Genomic DNA, 19,061 nt, shown 5'->3' with positions numbered 1-19,061 from the left:
TAATTCCCCATCTGTGGAACAGCAGCAGAAGAATAGGTCTGCCCGCTCCTCAGAGAGGCCAACAGAGAAGGGCTGGTGCGGAAAGCTCCCCGTTAGGAGCAGGCTGCACTGCCCTTATCCTCAGCACAGCTCTCCAGCTGATCCCCAGAGCAGCAGCTGGGTTCATCTCCACAGAGAGCTTGCTTTCAGCAATCCACGGCCAGCCTACCTTCCTGCTTCTGTTCTCTGTCCCTCTCAGTGGCCACCGGGGTGTGCGGCGGTTGGGAGGTGACAGGGCAGGGGGACTACAAGCGCTCTGCAGCATTTGGCCAGCTCAGGATGTGCTGAAGTTGGAGCTAAGGGTGCTCCTGGGCCATGCAGACCACCAGGTTCCTGCCACTGCAGCTCATGTAATGGAGTTTGGCTTTCTCAAAGGATTCCCCATTAGTAATAGGTTTATCTTGATTTTTACTTTCCTTCCTTTGCAAAAACTCTGTTTGGACAATGAACAGCAACATCCTTGCTCCATACGGATGGGGATTAAAATGAGCAGACGCTTGTTTGCTCATGCTAGCCAGGGAACTGGACCTAAAACATTCAGCAGCGAGTTTGTCTTTTCCCAGCTGGAGACTTCCCACAGCATGTCTGGAAGCCGGGTGCTGTGCCCGCCCAGCCCCTGACACACAGGGAGCCCCCACATGTGGTCCACGAGCAAAAGGCATCCCCTGGTGGACCTTAAGCCTTGCTAAAGGTAACCATGCAGGTCAGGATAGAAATTTTGTAGCTGCTTATGGCCATGGAAGTAACGATGCCGAGGGCCAGGAGGATCAGAGCTGATCCTTCCTGATGCCTGGAGGGTGAGCTGCACTGGCCACGAGCTGCAGCTGCTTCCTTGCATGGGCTGGCCAGTTCTTATGGAATTGGGGTCAAAGGGGCCACTCTTGGCATGCTCAGAAGGAGCTGCTGTTGCAGAAGATTCCCGGGAAGCCAGTCCCACCCCGCTGCCTGCTGGCCAGCACCCACAGGCACTGGCTGCCTGAATGGAGGAGGGAGGCACCAGGCAGGAGGCTCTCCTGCCACGGAGGCTTCCCTCCAGTTCTTGTGTTACTGAAGACATTTGCTGAAGGAAGAAGAATGAATAAATAACAAAGGCGTGTGCCAACAGATGGGCTCTAGTTTGTATTCTCAGAGGTGCTGGCTGTTTCTGAGATTATTCCCTCTCCTTGGCCAAAAGGAGAGGATCAAGGGAGCCAAGCACCTCAGGGCTGCTTCTCAAGGTGATGGCAGATTATCCGGCTTTTTTGCTCATCACCAGCTCTAGCTGCAAGGACTGACAGAGCTGCTGCCCTCAGACCTGTGCTAAAAGACACAACCTTGCCTGGGCACAAGGACGCGGAGATCAGCCTCTAGCACACATTCATGCACTGCATCGCTGGGGCACAGGAGCCACCTGGCTTTTGTCCGAGCAAAGGCTGGGGGTTCCTTGCTGCAGACCCCGCTCACACCCACACCTGCACCCATGGCGCAGCAGAAATTCACTGCGGCACAGCCGAGGACCGGGTGGGGAAGGAACAGAATCGATGGCACTGTGGGGGAACAACACCCAGCACCAAGCAGAGCCCAGGGCACTGAACGAGCCTCATCCAGACCTGCTGCTGTCAGTCAGGAGCAAATGGGGTGAAGGTATCCGGGGAAACTCGTGGTCCCAGATCCCCCACCCCATGCACCAGCTGCCAGCATCTGAGGCTGTGGGATGGGGACAGGGAAAGTGGCCCTGCCGGTGCCCAGCCAGCCCTTGCACTGTGGCTGAGCCCCGCTCACGGGCAGCGCTGCTGGATAACGGATAACTCATTAAGCAAATTCCTCGCTGCATGTTCTGTTTTCCTAGAGCCCCAGCCAGACCCCAAGACTATTTATCTTGGCTTTGAAGTCTCCGCCCCTCACTGTGCAGCATGAACATGTAACCGCAGAGGTTTAACAGAAACCGGAGCAGAAACCACCACCAAGGCTTGCAGGCGAGGGGCCCGTCCGATGCCTGCAGCTCAGAGCTGTGTTAACCGCTGTCCTGGATGGCACCAACCGGGGCTCCCAGACCCACTGGTGAAGGAAGGGCAGGATGCACAGGGAGCAGGTGTCAGTGCTGATACCTTCACCCCACCGGCCCTACCCTGCAGCCCTGGGTCATGGGGCTTCACCCCAAGTCCAGCACAGCCCTGTCCTGCAGGCATGGAGTGGTGACTTCTGCAATCCCCAGACAGCAGCCCCCATCCCTCCCCTCTGGGCAGATTTCCTGCTTCTCCGTTATCTGCAGCAGCAAGAAATCCTGCCCCAGGGCTCTCCTGTGCTTGCTTTCCTTTCCTGGCACAACAGTGTGCCAGGCACTGCACACCTCTGGTGCCAGGTGGGTTCCCCTTCTCTTGGAAGACTTGGAAGAAAAGACAAGAATCAAGACAGAGCAGCCTCACTGGTCTGTTGAAGTCCAGAGCAAAAACCTGCTGCCCTGATGACTGCCAAGCATCAGGGAAAGCCTCACCTGCTGCTGTCAAACCAAAGCCCAGGCAGCAAGATTTTGCTCCATGAGCTCCCCAGAAGCTCGTCCACTCTGATGTCAAGCAACTCCAGCACTGAGGTTCCCTTGCTCCCATTAGGAGACTCTGAGGCCACACCTACAGAACAGATTTTACACGGCTCTTCCTTATCCGCTTGGATTTCAACCCAACTGGGACCATCTGGTGTCAATGGCTGTGCAGAGGTTCCCAATTCAGCTGAAACAAGACCTGAGGTCTGCTCAGCCTCAACTGCGTACCATGGCTGCAGCAGTTTCACAATAAAGCAAGGTCAGGATACGGCTGCGTGGTGGGCTTTGAGTCCCAGCATTTATGCATGACAGCCTCGAGTGAGTCACGGCTGTCCCCGGGGACATAGAGCAGACTTTGTGGTGGTCGAGGGTTGGACCTTTACCACCCGGCCAAAATCTGAGGCGCAGGGGACAAAGCCCTGCTCGGCTCCAGGTTCCCTCACCAGCCTTTTGTCCTTTCCCGCATCCAGAAGCTACTGTGAACGCAAAACACGTCGACATCCCAGGGGGGCTCTGGCTCCCAGCCAAGAGGCAGATCTGTTACCGGAGCAGCCTGGTGAGCTGGGGCCAGGGCCTTGGCGCAGCTCTGCACAGCCAGGGCTCATTTCCGAGCAGGGAGGCAATGATCTAGCCTTCACTCCCCATGAGCGGATGAAATCTGCCTTGAATTTAAACTCAATAAGCTCAGCCCGGCCCTAAAAACCGCAATTGAAACTTCGCAGTGAAAGCCAGCGTGTTTCGAATAATGCATCGCTAAGGATTCCCCGGTCCCTATCACTCCTGAGCCTGTGCAAAGCATACAGAGAGACGCACGGGTGAGCGGAGGTGCTGCTGAGCCCAGTTGTGTTTGCAGAGCAGGGTTAGAAGCGGCTGCACCGCTTTCCTCCCCTCCCCAGGCCACCTGCAGAGCTCCGCAGCATGCGTCTGCTGCTGGAGCTCATCTAGGGGCCGATTTTCTGATTTACTCCGCCATGGACTGCTCCGGTGGCAGCAGGGAGACCTGGGACTGGAAAACCAGTTTGCGGGGATAAATCTCTCTTAAAATCTTCTTGCATCCTGAAACCTTGTGCCTGGACAGAAACAAATGAAGTGTGTGACATTGAAAAATGAGAACGGCAATGAGAGAGCATGCAGGGAATCAGAGGGCTGGCAAGCAAAGCACAGTTTGCGAGACGCTACAGTGGCCAGACTCAGTCCAGCACCCAGGCCAACGCCTCTGAACTGGCCGAAAACACAGCTCTCACCCTCTGTTGGTTTCATTACATTTTGGACTTTCTTAGCCATGGAAAGGGCCCTGCTGCTGTGCTGGGGTTGAGGAAGGCATCCTCAGCCCATCAGCTGAGCCACCAGAGCAAGGTCCAGATCCCTCAGAGGGCTGGAGGTATCTTGGAGCCTTGTGCCTCCAATTCCCACTTAAAAGCAGCCCAAGGAAGCTTTGAAGCTACCTATCCTGGCTGAACCGGCCAAACCTCCCTCTTCATCAGCAATCTGACGTTCTTCCACGTATTTCTCGCCACCCAACAGGGGTGAGAGCTGGTTTCCTTCATCCAGAAATTCTCACAAATGAGATAAAATTATTTCCTGAGCAAGATAGTGGCCAAAGCCCCCCAGCAGCTCATGAACGCTAATTTAATGAGAATTTTTGTTCCAAATATAATTCACAGCTAATATCTGGCATGAAATACTCAAAAGAGAATGAGCAGATCCCAGCCTTGAGCAACAGAATAGGGGCTGATTTCCTTTTAGTCTATATACACACACATGCATATATATGTAATATATAAATATATATAAGTATATTCATATATACAGAGAGTGAGGGAGAGCTTTTGCAAACCTGTTTGGACTCCCTAGATGTACAAAACTCACAAACCAGCAGGCCCTCATTGTAAAATTTCAATGCAGTAATTCTCAGAACCATAAAGCGCTCACAGAACTGGAATGGGACGAGCCCCGTGTTTGCTGGCACCGCTGGGGAGGACAGGAGGGTTCATCAATCTTCATTCTCATTAGCACTGAAAAGAATGTCCAACTGCACTCCTGATGGAGAGAGCAGCATCTCACAGCTTTCAACACCCTAAGCTGGTGCAGGAGAGGAGCAAATCAAAACCAGAGGGTGGCAAGCAGGGTGTGAAGGAAGGACTGGCTGCCAGGCAGGGAGGGATGCACATGGAGCAGCCACCAACAGGCTGCTGAGCCCCCTTTCCTTCAGTGAAATTCCTTTAGACAGGCAACAGAGCAGAGAATGCTGAGCTGGGTCCTGAGCATGACTCACAGGGACCAGGCAGTGCCACTGTCACAGCATGGGACCTGGTACCTGGCCCCAAATCCCCCCCACACACACACCAGAGCTCTGCACCCAGCCCTCGGGACACCGTTAGCACTCTATGCCCTCAGCTCATTAAACGTATGAAATTTCTAGATGAAAATAATAATAATAATAGTAGTCAGGCCTGTTTCTAACCTTGGGTGGCTTTGCTTTCTGCTTTTGCCATTTTGCTCTTAACGACTCCCAGAGCTAAGATGCCAAGAGAAGGATTGATATTCATACTAGCTCATTCAGGGATATTGGGCTGAATTTTTTATTGGGGTCAGGAGTAAAGACTTCTATTTTTTCAAGCCCAGGGAAAGCATGTTCAGGTTGATAAATATCTGTCAGCAAAAACCATTAGCTGATTGTATGAACTACAAGGGGAAAAGAAAAGACAAAAAAGCCCTGTCATTCCCAGGGGAGCTGCTCAATGGTCTTTTCCTCCATGTAGATTTCTGTAACACTTTTCAGTGTTTTCTGCAGGACTGCACATGCTCTGGTCTATTAAAGGGACAGATATCAGAACCTGTATAAAACAACAAGCTTTATTCATTCAAAAATCTCAGTTAAGTAGCTGTTCAGCATCAGCTTCTCCTTTTGGTTCTCCCTGACACAGAGGACGGGATTACCTTTGCTGCAGACCCAGCACCTGCATCAGGAACCCATGGCATCCTCTTCAGCACAGGCAACAGGCAGGGAGCCCAAATGGGCCAGGCACCCACGGAGCCTCAGGGATCCTTATTTCCTGCAGTAAGGAACAGCCCTTCTGCGTCTCAATTTCCCCTTCTGTAAAATAAAAATCACAACTCTTTCTGAGCCCCCTTCAAGCAATTCATGCAGTTGACCGAAGCCCTCACAAACGTGCAAAGGTGTTGGGGTTTTTAGAGTCATTCTGAAAGCTTCAGTTTCCAGAGTGATCCCACACCTCTAGGTGACGTTTATGAACACTTGGGGTCATAGAGAGAACCCCAGAATTATCACCCCAAAAGCCTTAGAACTAAACGTCAATGAAAAAGGATGCTCGTTATTTCCTCTCTAACCTGCTTGGTTTTTAATAAAACCAGGCAGTTTATGACAGATCGGGGAGAGGCAGTGATTTATCACATTGAAATAATTGGGGTCAGCAATGTTGCTACAGTTCTCGGGAAATGCCGGTCTATGCTGTCTTTCCTTTTGGTAGAGTTGGCAGCAGCGAAAACCACGATTTACTGCAGCAAAGGTTTATATCTAATCCTCTCTGTAATCTCTTACTCCAGGAAACTTCAGGATACCGGGGGTGGGAAGCAGGCTTAACCTCAAGCTCAGGACTCGCAGGGGGAGCACCAGGATGGGTGCTGCAGGGCCGATCCTTGCCACTGCACATCACAGCTCATGCAAGACCACGGCAGGAGGGAGCAGGGTGGGCGCAGAGCTCACACAGTCCCTCCTGCCCCACCGCCTCCCTTCTCCTGGGAGGTAGCTGCAGAGCCAGCACCGCCCCAGCACGTCACCTTTGTTGAGAAAAGCCAGGCATGTAATAAAGCAGAGAACTAATTGCCCCCAGGGGGCTTGTTAAGGCCAGCAGGAAATCCTGCGGGGCCAAGAGAGCACTTGTGGAAGCACCAGGAGGTCACACTGCCAGAGATCCCCGGGCTACAGCACGGTGATACCGGGGTAGGGCCAGGCTCTGTGGGGCTCAGGGGGAGCACGGTGAGATGGCCGCCCTCCCCACCAGGTGCAATAGTGGCTCAGGTTGCTTCCCAGCAGGAATCACAGCATGGTTAGGGTTGGAAGCGACCTTAAAGATCGCCTCCTCCACTCCTGCCATGGGCACGACCCCCCCAGCAGCCCAGGCTGCCCCCAGCCCCATCCAGCCTGGCCTTGGGCACTGCCAGGGCCAATTCCTTACCTACTGAAGAAGTCCACCCTTCAAAGCCATCTCTCTCTAATTCAGAGACAAGGATGTTGTGGCAGACCGTGTCAACAGCCTTACACACTTACTTTTACGGAGAATGAGAACCACAGACCTCAGGGGGGCTTGGGCTGCCCCTATCAATTAGGCACTGCTGAAAACAGCAGTGAAAGCCAGCCTCCTTTCCCGCCCCCCCATCCCATAATCCTAGGCAGGTTTTGCTCCCACCTAATTAGTCCTGCTAACGAGAGGCCATTACCTCATGGGATGAGGGCCCCACGCAACAGGAAGCTCTGGTGACCGGGGCGACATTGCTCTTCGAGGCCTCTTGTCCACAGCTCATCCCGCGCAGGAGCAGCAGTGAAGAGATAAGGAGCCCCTGAGGCCTGGTGGAAACTCTGACAAGGAGTCTATTTTGGGCTGGCCTGGCCAGTTCCCGCTCTGATGGGCCTGGGACGAGCCCGACCTCACGTCTCAGGGATCTGCTGCCCACATCCCACTTGTCTGCTGCTCACCGCACGCTCACGGTCTGCCGGCCTCAGTCCCCACTGGCACGCAAATCCCTGACACGGCAGCATCGCTCTGCTTGCCTGGACACAGGCTGTGGCTCCATGACTCAGTTCACCAAATGCCTCCCCTGGACCAGGAGCTCTCAGAGGGAAAGAGAGCTGGGATGCGGCCAGCACTCATTCCTCACCACGTCCTTGCAAAGATGGGAAATAGGCAGCCATGCTTTAGAGCAGCCCAGCCTATTTTGGGGAGAGACAAGGGGAAACCATGAGCAAATCTGATATGGAGAGGCAGACACGAGGCAAGCTGCTGACATTTACTTGGTGTCAGGATGATGAGGCTGGTGCCAGAAAGCAGTGGTGCCAGAGCGTGGCAGTGCACTGAGCAGGGGATGCCTGCACCCTTCACCAGCCCTTGCTGGGTACTGGGGAGGACAGATCTTGCTCAAAGCTGATCTGGGGCTGAGGAGAAGAAAGGACAGCTAGTAAAAAGAGAGGCAAAGACATCTGCTGCCTACTCCAGGAAAAAAAAAAAAAAGCAGGTTTCTAGGGATCAGAAAGAGGAGGAGTCAGTGAGCATGATGGGGCAGTGCTTGGGAGCTGGGCTGCCAGGATATGGGAACCACATGGCAGACAGCTGGGGACAGGCGCTGGGATCCATCCTGGGTGCTCTGGAAGCAGGGGAAGGGCACAGGGAGCCCTGGCGGTTAAGTAGGGATGTAGGAAGGAGAATTAAGCAATGGGCCCAAGGCTTTGCAAACTATAAACACTGTGATGGAGGAGCTTTGTACTCAAAATAAGCAAAGGCAAATTAAAGAGGGAATTGGGGGAAGTAAAAGGCAACAGTTGGGGAAAGAGACTGAGCAAAGATGAGCAGCCAGCATCAGGTGAAGAGAAAGCTCTTCTCTGGTTCTTGCGGAGGTGCATGGGAAACAGAAGCCTGAAAAAGGGTGCGGAAAAAGGAACAAATGAGGGCAGGGCAGGCAACAAAAGAGGGGCCCCAGGAACCTCCTGGGAAGTTTTTCAGAGCTTCCAAGCAGAGGTGAAAGAGCTGGTGTGCAGGAAGACAGACATAATTTCTGATGCAGGAGCCAGTTTGAGAAGTAGGACCTTGGCTTCTGGCTGGGTTTTTGGACAAGCCAGCTCCAGTGTCAGTGGCCTTGCTGGAACCAGGCCACAGAAGCAAAATTCACAAAGCCACAACAGGTACTGATGGGTGTCCCCATACCGAGCAGGGAGCTTTGGTCCTTGCCTCTGAGGCAGGAAGGCAATGAAGCTGCCTGCAAATCCCATTGTGAGAACACATTACCCTTAAGTCCATGAGGGTAAGGGTCCATACAGAGGCACCAGCTTGCCCAGCATGCAGGATGATGGTCACCCTCATGGTGTTGCTCCAGGTGCAGAGAAACCTCCTCCCATAAGATCTGTTTTCTACTCCCTTGCCATTCTCAGGTGTGATAGGTGGTTTGGAGGAGTTTCCAAGCTCTGCTGCATCCTTCTCCCCACACCAAATGGCCATGTGGTCCATTGCCTTCTCCTTCCTCTGGATCCCAGCTCCATCCACAGCTCCTCCGGGGCAGAGGTCGATATTCTGCATACCAGGGTCCACCTCTGGGAGCAGAACAACACAAATAACATAAGTGGCTTCTTTAGATTCAGGATGCACCAGCAACTCTTTACAGTGCTGCAAAGCCTGGGAAAGTTTTATCCAGCCAAGATGCTAATCAGCGCTACAGCAAACTGTTGAGTCAGGAAAACAGAAGTGCAAGATTGATTTGCAGGAAGCAAAAGGCCAGATGCCTTTACATGGGCTCCACTTTCACCCAGCCCAACAGGTTTCATGATATATTCCTCTGGGGTCCCTGAGCTCCTGCACCATCCCACAGCAGCCTCATTCCCCAGGGCTGCGGTCCACTCAATTAGTCAGCCCTACAAGCTCTCTGCAGTTCTTCACGATGGACCTGCATTGATCTGCCCCAGCTCTTAGGTTTCGATCTCCATTTATCAGGCCTTCACATTCTTTTAATCCCATCTCAGCCCTCCCCCAAAGTGTTGAGATAAAAGGCAGGCTGGGAAGGCTGATAAAAGGGAACTGAACAAATCCATTAATGCTGTTTCTGTGCCAGGAATTACAAACCCCAGTCCATGTTAATTATGCTTGCCAGCCAGAGCCTCAAGACAGCAAAGCACGAAAGTAAAGTCACCCTCACTCAAAACTCGTCCTGAGAAAAAGCAACATCTGGAGGACCAGGACTCGTTGGTTTTTACTCCATGTGAGGGCATTGATTTGTTGAGTTTGGGCACACAGGTCAAAGATGGGTGCTCCAACCTGAGCAGCAACAGTGCTGATCCCCAGGCAAGACAAACCAGCAGAAAAAAGTCACTTCAGCTTCTTTCTTTGGCAGCAGGAACTTTATGGCAAGAAGAATAAATTCCGCAGAGCCCACATGGAGCTGCTCCGTGCTACCACGGTATGTGCATCAGGGTACGAACCCTGGCCAGGGGGTGGTGAGAAACAAGAGCCAAAAGACACAGGATAAGAAGCACACATTGAGTATGTGCAGGGCCCCTTACAGAACTGAGCCACCATGTGTCCAGCACTGAAGGGACAATTCTCATCCTGCAAGATGTTTCAGGATCTCTAGGAAAAAAAAAAAAAACCACACACAACAAACTAGCTCACCAAACTCCAAATCACAGGAAAAGCCAAATTCAGAACATTTTGTCAAAGCACTAAATCAGAGAGTGGGGGGGCAACTTACCAGGTCAACTGGAACATGCTTTAATTGCAACCTTTGGAAAAAAGTGTCCTTGTATAAATGGAGATTAATGGACTTTTAAAAAGACAAAGTTGCTTTAGTCTAAACCCTCCCCTCCCCATTTTCCTTGGTACATTGCCTAATGGATGTGTCAACAATGTCAAAACCAACAAAAACTATTAAAATACACTCATCCAACCAACACCCTCTCTGGAACAGCTTCAGATTTTAATTGATATCTTCCAAAAAACAAATCCTTTCTCAGGAAAAATAAACCACAGCCACTTCAGGGAGAAACACGATAAGATCTGCCCATGATGCCACTGTTTACAAGAGGCATAGGCAGGAACCTAGGTCACTGGGCAGGACCACAGCACCAAACACACTGGCACAGAAGAGCACAAAGCATCAGCGATTACCTGATTTCATCCTGGCCCCTACAGTTTTCACCACCCGGGGCTTTTCTCCTTTTTGAGCAGGCATTTGGGCTCCTGATGTTTGCTGCTCCAGGCCCTGGGACGCTGCCACCCGCCCTGGAGCCAGTCCCAGTGCCGCAAGCAGGCATCGCGGAAAAGGCTCATGGTTCTCCTCCTTCCTGGAAGAAGCGCCCGTTGACAAGGCGCTCAGTCTTCCTCTCAGCTCCCACTTGAGCAGTCTGAGGGCTCGTTAGAAAATAGAACTAATTATGCTTGATGGATAGGGACTGGGGACTATTACTCATCACTGTGCAGCAGACACCATACAGCACACCGCGCAGAAGAATTCAGCTGCAACCACTGCGGCTGCACAGCGCGCAACCAGCCCAAGCCTCCACTGCTCCCCAGCAAGAGGCTGCAGGGTGGGGAGGGCAAGTTTAGGCGCTTTTGGTTACATCGCATTAGTCTCCTGACACCCAAAACAAGAGTGGGGCCTTGCTGCGGCAGGAGCTGCAGGGCCACAGAGTAAAACATTGTCAGAAGCAACCTAAGCTCTACAGCAGCAATGAATTTGAGGCAGTTTGCTGGCTGAAAAATCCTTGGGCTCACAACAGCACATAGCTGGCATAGGTCAAAGGAAATCACAAGAACTGAGTCTAAAATTTTAAGTCCATGGAAGTGAAGTATCCCCCCTCAAGGAAAGCAGGCGGTTTCCCGGTTCATGTCATTTTCAAAGTTGTCCCACCTTCTCTGAGACTGGGAAAGAACATCCCACCCAGGAGGACACCAGCAGTCCAGGCTCCTGCTCAGGCATTTTACTCTTTGCACATGGTTAAGGCCGCAGAACTGTGGAAGAAAATAACAGAGCTCTGAATAAAACCCAAGCCTCTCAACTCCCACACAGTATATGAGCTGCAAACAACTCTCTGAGCTCTTCTGTACAGGTATCGACCTCAACAGCTTGGAGATTACCTGGCAGGAGGAATTAGGGCTTTCATATTAGAGCAGATGAAGGAGATGCAACAGAATGGGCCAGGGTTACTTAGCACTCGCACTCTGTTTCAGTTCTGTAGGTTGCAGGCAGCTTAGCTCAGACCACAGAACGCAGCCTGCTCCAGAAACACCTGCTAAGTAAATGGTCCTGCCCCAGGAAAGGAGAAAAACAAATAGGATCAGCCAGAACAGTGCCTCAGACCAGTTCTCTGTAATCACACCAAGGTTGCATCAGTGCAAAGGAGAGAAAAGCAGCATGAGGCCACGGAGGCAGCTCATGGGAAAATGCATTTAAGGAAAGTGATGGTTAACCAGACTGGAGGAGGAGGAGGGAAGGTGTGCAAAGCACTCCTCCCCCAGACTGCAGTCAGGAAAATCGCCTTTTGCTTTAGCTCTCCCACATCAGGTCATCTGGGAGCAAGCCCCTGAGGACAGAGACTTTGTCAAGTGTCTGTCTCACTGCTTGCCTTGCGGCAGGTGCCACCACTCCTGCTAAGCACCATTCCACTTAGCGATCCGTCAGCGCTTATCTGGCCATGTGGCATCTTAATCTGCTGTCATCCTATCCTTCGAAGCGATGGAGCTGCAGCAAGGTCTGCGGGGTGAGATAAAGGTGCCTTCAGCAGCCCATCACCACAGCCCAGCCCCAAAACTGGGGCACACAGCTGGGCTAGCTGGTGCCAGAGCAGCATTGCCCCTCGCAGCTCAGCATTGCTGCACCCTGTCCTGCAGCACCCTCAGCACCCACTCCTCTAGCATGCTCATAACCCCCCTCTCATGGCAAGCACACAGCCCACTGCACCCCAACCCCACACAGGAAAGGCATTTCCAGCACCAGAATCCAGTGCCTCTGGATTCCCAGGGCACTTTAGAGGCTCTGCCACTGAAGCAGAGGGGTATCAGAGTTCTGTAGGATGCAGCAGCTGCAGGGAGACAGCCAGAGCCTCCTGGGGCAGGGGCAACCACAGGGGAGTGAGCTTTGCAACAGCACTTCAGGGACCACGATCCTACCTTCACCCAGGAAAGGGAACGCCATTCCTTTAAGTAAAGCTTTGGGAAAACCTTCACCTGTTCTTAAAACTGAATGACTCTATGGCATAGCTGTTTTACAGCTGGACGGGCGTGCATTGTTCAAGTGCCTGCGTTAGCAATCTGCCTCGTAGGTCAAAAACTGCATGAACAGGCTCTGCCTGCCTGCTCCTGACTCACTTTAGGGTGGCTTTCAAGGATTTACTTAAAGCAAGGTTATATTCTTAGTGCTTTCGCAAGCTGCTTGCTCCTTTTGACATGGAACCCGTCCCTCTGCTGCTCTGCTGAGCAGAAGCTGTGCTGGGAGTGGGAGAAGCCCTTGTGCACTGACCTGTTATAGCCCCTTCAGCATGTACACACCTCTCATACCCCTGCTTCTCCCTGCAGGGCCCCACATCACCCCACACCTGCCCCCTTCCCCACAAGCACTGCAGCACACTGCCACAGTGCTCCCACCGAGCTCACTGATGGGCAGGAGACCTCCCAGAGAAGGGGCAAATGTGGGTCCTAAACAAAGCCAGTCACCTCCGGGGAACTCACAGGAATTCGGTACTCGTGACATATCTCGCCTTGGCCAAACGCTGCTGCAACCAGCCAAGGGCTTTGACTTCTTTTGCGATTTGGGGAGCACATGCTCTCAGCCAGGAGTGCAGCCAGGGCAGAGCTGAGCCAGCCTTCAGAGCTTGTCCCTGCTGAGGGGGACATAGGGGGTGGCAGGGAAGCCATTGGACAGGCAGCTTTCCAGTCCAGGAAGGAGAGCATCAGGGCTCTCACAGCACATGCTGCAGCCTCCTCGCTCCCTAGCAGTACAGTGAGTTCTGGGAGCTCAGCTCACGTTCAGGCTCCAAGACCCCAGCCAAAGCCCATTTGCTTTCTTCTGGACTTTTCACACCCTGGGGCTTGCTAAGGTCAACGTGGAAGCAGCTAGCGGCTGCTCTCAGTGCCGCTAAGTCCTTCACCCTCCAACTGCACGAGCAGAGCTGCCAGCAGCTGCTTGAGCACAACAGAAAGCCAGGAGGGGTGGTTTGTCCTGTGTAAGCACCCTAAAGCTCACATATGATATTCATTACAACCGCTAAACTAAAGCCTTTTGCTGTGGGAGGGAAGAGCAACATCCTTCCATCTCAAAGGAAACAAACTCTCTGCAGATAATACTGCCAGCTCATGTGCCTTTCCCCACTCACTTGCGAGAATGGCTCCTCTTTTCTTGCAGAAGGGCCAAGCTAGCCTGTAAGTCACACCGATGCCAGCCAAGCACGTGCTCTGTGGCCAAGCTGAAGGTGCAGGAAGGCTGCAGTCACCACGCAGGCACGGATCACTCTGAGGCACTGCAGGGCAATCTGGAGGGGCACAGAAATGAAACAGATCCCCTAAAACAGATGGACCTCATCACCTATTTAGGAAGAGGAGGAAAAAGTAGAGAGTCAATGAGCCAGATGCTAGGAAGGGCTTTGGATAAAACCAGTGCTGAGATTCTCAGCCCTTCCTGGGCTGGCAATGCACAAGCAGAGGGATGGGGTTCTGCTGCCTCACTACTGTCCCCAGGGTAACATCTGTCCCCAAGCAGGGCAGTTCCCAGGGCCACTGCAAGGGGAAAACCATGGTTGAAGCTCAGGAATGTCCACACTGACGAGCAGAAGGGCATGCTTAAGCCAGCATTTCCCTCTCCTCAGTACCCACCACTGGGAGCAACCCTGCTGCAGTCACACAGGCCACGCTAAGTGTGATTAACAAACTAAACAAAACCATCTGTGACCCTAAAAATCAACACATGTTGTTCCCCTTACTCACACAGGCAAAACAGGCATGGGGACAAACAGACAATGAAGAAGACCCCAGCCAATTTGCAGATTCCGCAGCTCATTTTGTGGGGGCAAGATGCTCATTTTCCTCCTCCAAATCCAGCTGCTTCATCGCTCACCTGGGATCCAGTAAACGCCTCGTGCTGGGGACCACGAGGGACCAGCAGGGAGCATTACCTCGGGTTTGCCATGGGTGGAACTGCTGGGCCTTCTGGAGAAGATCCTGCACCACCACTCTGTAGCACCAAAGCTTCATCCAAACCTGAGAAGGACACGGAAGAGCACAAGTCTCACAGCCTGAGCATGCAGGAGCACCCAACACACATGCGTATGCCTTTCAGCTTACACCCAGCATGGGAAAGGGCAGGGACACCCCTTGTGGTGTCCTGGGGTGAGCAGCAGCAAGACCATGCAGCGTAGACACAGCCCCAGCCACCTGGGCAGGACCAAGCAGCAAGGAATGGAAGGATGAACACAGGGGAGTGAATGAGATCTCAGCTGGTAAGCAGGGCAGAGATCAAGCTATTATTCATCAATGATGGGAAAAGTCACCAAAATAGAAGTTTTGGAAGCTTCCAAAACTATTTGTAAAGTGGGGCCAAATTTGTCTAATAGCTTCAGCCAAAATGGGGGAAATAATTAGAAAAACATTGAAATGCATCATTTTTAGTTCTTTTTTTTTCCTCTAACTGAAACATCTGACTTCGGAAATGATGAAACATTTTAGTCGCAGCAGGATCTTGGAGCCTTTGTCCCAGCGAAACAGAAATGTTTATTCGGTTTGTCACTTATTGACTGAGTTAAATGTCAGAAGGAAATCTCAGTGTTGCTTTTTCATGTAAAAATAAAAATTAAAAAAGTACAAAAAGATTTCATCTGGTGGCAGAGGGCATTAGAAGAGGCCAGATAAAGGCACGCACCTTGCCTGCCCAGACCCTCACCCTGCCTTGAAACCACAAGAGAGGACTGAGCCCTTTGAGGTTAGCCAAGGCAACCACAGGGGTCAGGTCAGAGGACAGGAGCCTCAACCTCACCAGCCTATGGAGCTGCCCCAAAATGGCCCTAGGAAGAGTATGGTTGAGCATGGTGAAGGCTGGGGCGTCTAAATGGCCACCAGAAAGGTGATCAAAGGCTGCTCGAATCCCCAGGCTTCCAGAAGGAGAGAGTGCTGGGTCCTTCCCCACTGCCATGCCCACCGCACCCCATCTCCTCCATCATGCAGAGCAGCCTCTGCCAAGCGCTCAGCCTCTCCCGTGGCTGCTGCCTCAGCCCCTCATTGTTTTAGGGTCTGATGAAAAGATCTGGGGCCTTCTCCAAACTTTACTAATGAAGGGCTGAGCACCACCTCCAGGGGACTTGGGCTCCCACCACACCCAAGTCAGCCCCAGTCACTTGCACATTTCCCTTGGAAGTCCCTGCCCGCGCACCAGGCTTGATGGTGCCAACCCAAGACTGCCCACCACAGTGCATTACTGCAGTTTCTCCCTCCCAGGAACTACCACCCCTCTTGCCCTTATCACAGACAATACAACATCCCCAATGGACCCTGAACTCCAATCCCCTTCCAGGGGATTGACGGCCTGTCCCAAAACCACACAGGCCTTGCCCAGATAATGACCTTTAACTATCCCATCCGTGGGCCAAATGCTAAGTCAGCACTCTGAGCAGCTCATAAAAAAGCCAAGAGAGAAATACAGGAAGAGATATTTTTCTCAACACCATCACACAACTGCCTGCCTGAAGCTTGGCCAAGCCATTTACAACCGTTTGAGGAGCACACCCCATTTCCACAGCATCCCACACAGGTTTTCTTGAGGCACTGTGCCATGGGGTACAGAGAACCCCAGGTGCATCCTCAGGAACTGGCAGGCACTGGGAGGAGACCAAGATCTGGTGATTACAGCAAGGAGCAAACTGGGAGCTGGGGATGAAACCAGAGCCGGGAAACATTTAAGCTTTAATCTTGGAATCAGCTTCCTGATAGTAGATTTATGAGCATCAGGAATAGTCTCCTTTGCAAAAGGCTAGAAGCTCTGTTGCACGGGGTTTTATGAACAAGACTGAATAAAAGAGGAGGCAATAGACACGAGGAATGGATTTTGCTTTGACCAAAAGATGGATAGGACCCAGTGGCTTGCTTCCAGCTCTGGCTGCTCTGCTCATACATAACCAAAAAAATCTCACACCTGCCTTCCATGACATTTGCCCATGTACACGATTAACCAGCAAGGGTTGTCAGAACATTATTGCACTGCTATGAAAGGCATCCAAACAAATGTCACCAGGCCAAATTTCTATCCCCACTCTCACCCACTGCAGCTGTGGAGGTGACATCTCAGAGCTGCTGCAGAACCTCATTTATCAGCTAACGCCTGGGTGTAGTAGCCAGAACCAGGGGCTTGACACATCCGACTTTTGTGTGGGAGCCCGTGGAAGGTGTATTTTCGTTAATACATGCGTCTTGTTTAACTTGGACATTGAAGTAGCTGAACTTTTTCTGACTTGGTTACTCTTGTATATACATATCACACTTTCCTGTAATCAACCTTTCCTTCTTCCCCTGACTTGGCCTTTTCCAGTATGCTATTGGTTTGCTCCAAAGCTGCTCTAGTGCTGCTGGTGGACGTTAAGCCCAGCTCTGGCAACCAAAGCACTTGCCCACGGAAGCAGCCACTCATTCCCCTGCCTGCTGACAGCCTCAGCACCACCAGAGTACAGCAAGGGGTGAAAGAACTGAAGCAGCCAGAAAGCAAAGTACATCCCTGTATTTAGCAGAGATCCCTGACTTCTTCCACCCCGGGTGAGCATCAAGATGCTCAGCTACATGCAGCCAAGCCCCCATGGCACCACACACGAGTAATCGTGCTGCAGCACAGCATGCCCAACACACAGCACAATGCACTTGCGGCTGGCTCCAACTGGGTGCCCCAGGGGCTGCAGCAGTGCTGGCCGTGCCAGGGGCTTTGTGCTCCTCTCACAGCCTCTACCAGTGTCTGACAGAAAGCTTGCCTGAGGCTTAGTCTCATAAAACCACTGCACCAGTACCCTGAGAGGAGATGAGATGTGAAAGTCTGACCTCAGCCGAGTACTGCAAGTCAAAAGCACTCCGACTTCAGGCTTGCTGCCCCAAGAAAACATCAGTGAAATCACTTCATTAATCCCCAGGGCCTCATTTCCTTCCTTCCTTCCCTCAGCCAAGTTGAAGCTTAAAATAGTATTCTACATTCCTCATATTTCTCTCCAAAACTAATTAATATCCAATCAGCTAAAAGTTCTCCTCACAGCAGCTTGTCTCAGTCCTGCAACCTGCCCACCCGCAGCAACAGCCTCAGCAGAAGCACCCTACCAGGCTCCCAGATGTTCCCAAAAGACATTTCTGATGGAATATCTGGAGAAAACTGCATTAAGGCAACAGAAAGCAGGAAAACACCAAAATTAAAGCCCCACGTGCAATTCTACCCCTGTCCTATGTGCATACACAACCCTTGCATGCCCATAAACACACTGCAGTAATCCCCCAACACCACAAGAACAGCTGCTCACCACCAGCTTCTAGCAGCCCCTGAAGGCAGAACCACAAGGTACCTTCTCCCTCCTCTGGCTGGTACCTGCGCTCCAGCAGAAAACAAACCATGCTCCTGCCAGCTCTCCTGGGCTCACGGCAAGGAAGAGGCAATTTCTTATCCTGACAAAAGGGTCCAGCAAGGCCCTTGGGCACAGCGCAGGGGCAAAGAAAGAAAATGGAGATGTTCCTGCCTTCATTTAGATTTCACAGATATTTCTCTCCCTTTTGGCAGCCAGGGCTAAGCACAAATCAATTGAGAAGGCTGCATGGATAACACATTACAGCTGCAAGAAAGGGACGGGAACCTGAGCTGGAAAGGAAGGGAAGCAAAGCCTCCTGCAGGAGAGCTCCCAAGTCATCACCCAATGAAGCATCAAGCCCCACACTACAAGGTATTTCTTACTCAAAGCCCAGGGGTACTATGTGCACATCTGGAGGATTGCAGATGCTTCTTGCGTGCAAGGAACATAGACCAAGAAAGAGGCTGTGACAAGTGCTGCAAATGCATGGAAAGATACAGCAGCAACGCAGGAGGGTGATCTCATATGTGTATAAGTCTCTCACTGAACAGAGGCTTTACACATTGGTTTATTTTTAAAGCCCCAACTTCTAACCCCAGACCAAACACAAGGGCAGAATCCATACTCCAGCCAATCTCCGGAGCACCAGCCATGCACATAGTTAGGGACGGCCTCCTCAGCACAAGTACCAGGAGCACAGAGCAGCATCACAGGCCTGTGCTCAGTTTTACAGTGGCTCCAGCCCATTGCAGAAGAAAACCCCAATCCCCAGGGACAAAGTGACCTTGTCTCACGTTCCACCATCATTTACACAGCCCAACTGGTGCAGTATTTTTCACCTCCTCCTGCTGACAGCCACCCACAGGCAGCACACCCAAAGCCTCCCCTAGGGCAGCCCCAAGACACGATGAGACCAGGGGCACCTCCTGTCCCTTTGCCATCACCAGTCCCATCCCTCAGGCCACAGCACCAAGGTTTCACTCCGGGCTGGGACATGGAACAGAGAAATCCACAGCAGAGCTGGGAGAGACAGAGCGAGGCCAGAGGCCCCCTCAATGCCCAAGGGGCCAGCACAGCGCCACCCTACAAGGCAGACACACCAACCCCAGCAAGCCCAGAGCCTCCCACCAGCCCAAACCTAGCCCCTCACAGCACCCCCTCACGGCGTACTACACCCCAGCCACCACCACCCCGCCCAGCCCACCACAC

General features: G+C 52.3%; 1 protein-coding gene across 1 annotated transcript in view; it reads right to left on the bottom strand.

Moving 5' to 3' along the window:
* The window catches only part of NRTN (neurturin), a 54,569-nt gene extending 35,535 nt beyond the window's left edge, over positions 1-19,034 (bottom strand). Inside the window, exons 1-8 of the mRNA XM_083810687.1 lie at positions 16,578-19,034; positions 14,445-14,529; positions 13,650-13,805; positions 11,416-12,031; positions 11,189-11,289; positions 10,447-10,689; positions 7,019-8,879; positions 5,498-5,654 (exon numbers count right to left, since the gene is read on the bottom strand). The gene's annotated coding sequence lies outside the window, so the exon portion shown is untranslated. The remainder of the gene's footprint in view (positions 1-5,497; positions 5,655-7,018; positions 8,880-10,446; positions 10,690-11,188; positions 11,290-11,415; positions 12,032-13,649; positions 13,806-14,444; positions 14,530-16,577) is intronic.
* Positions 19,035-19,061: the final 27 nt, after the last annotated feature.

The sequence above is a fragment of the Anser anser genome (assembly GCF_964211835.1).
Source record: "Anser anser genome assembly, chromosome: 25".
Lineage (NCBI taxonomy): Eukaryota > Metazoa > Chordata > Aves > Anseriformes > Anatidae > Anser > Anser anser.
This window is presented reverse-complemented; position numbering and strand designations above follow the sequence as displayed.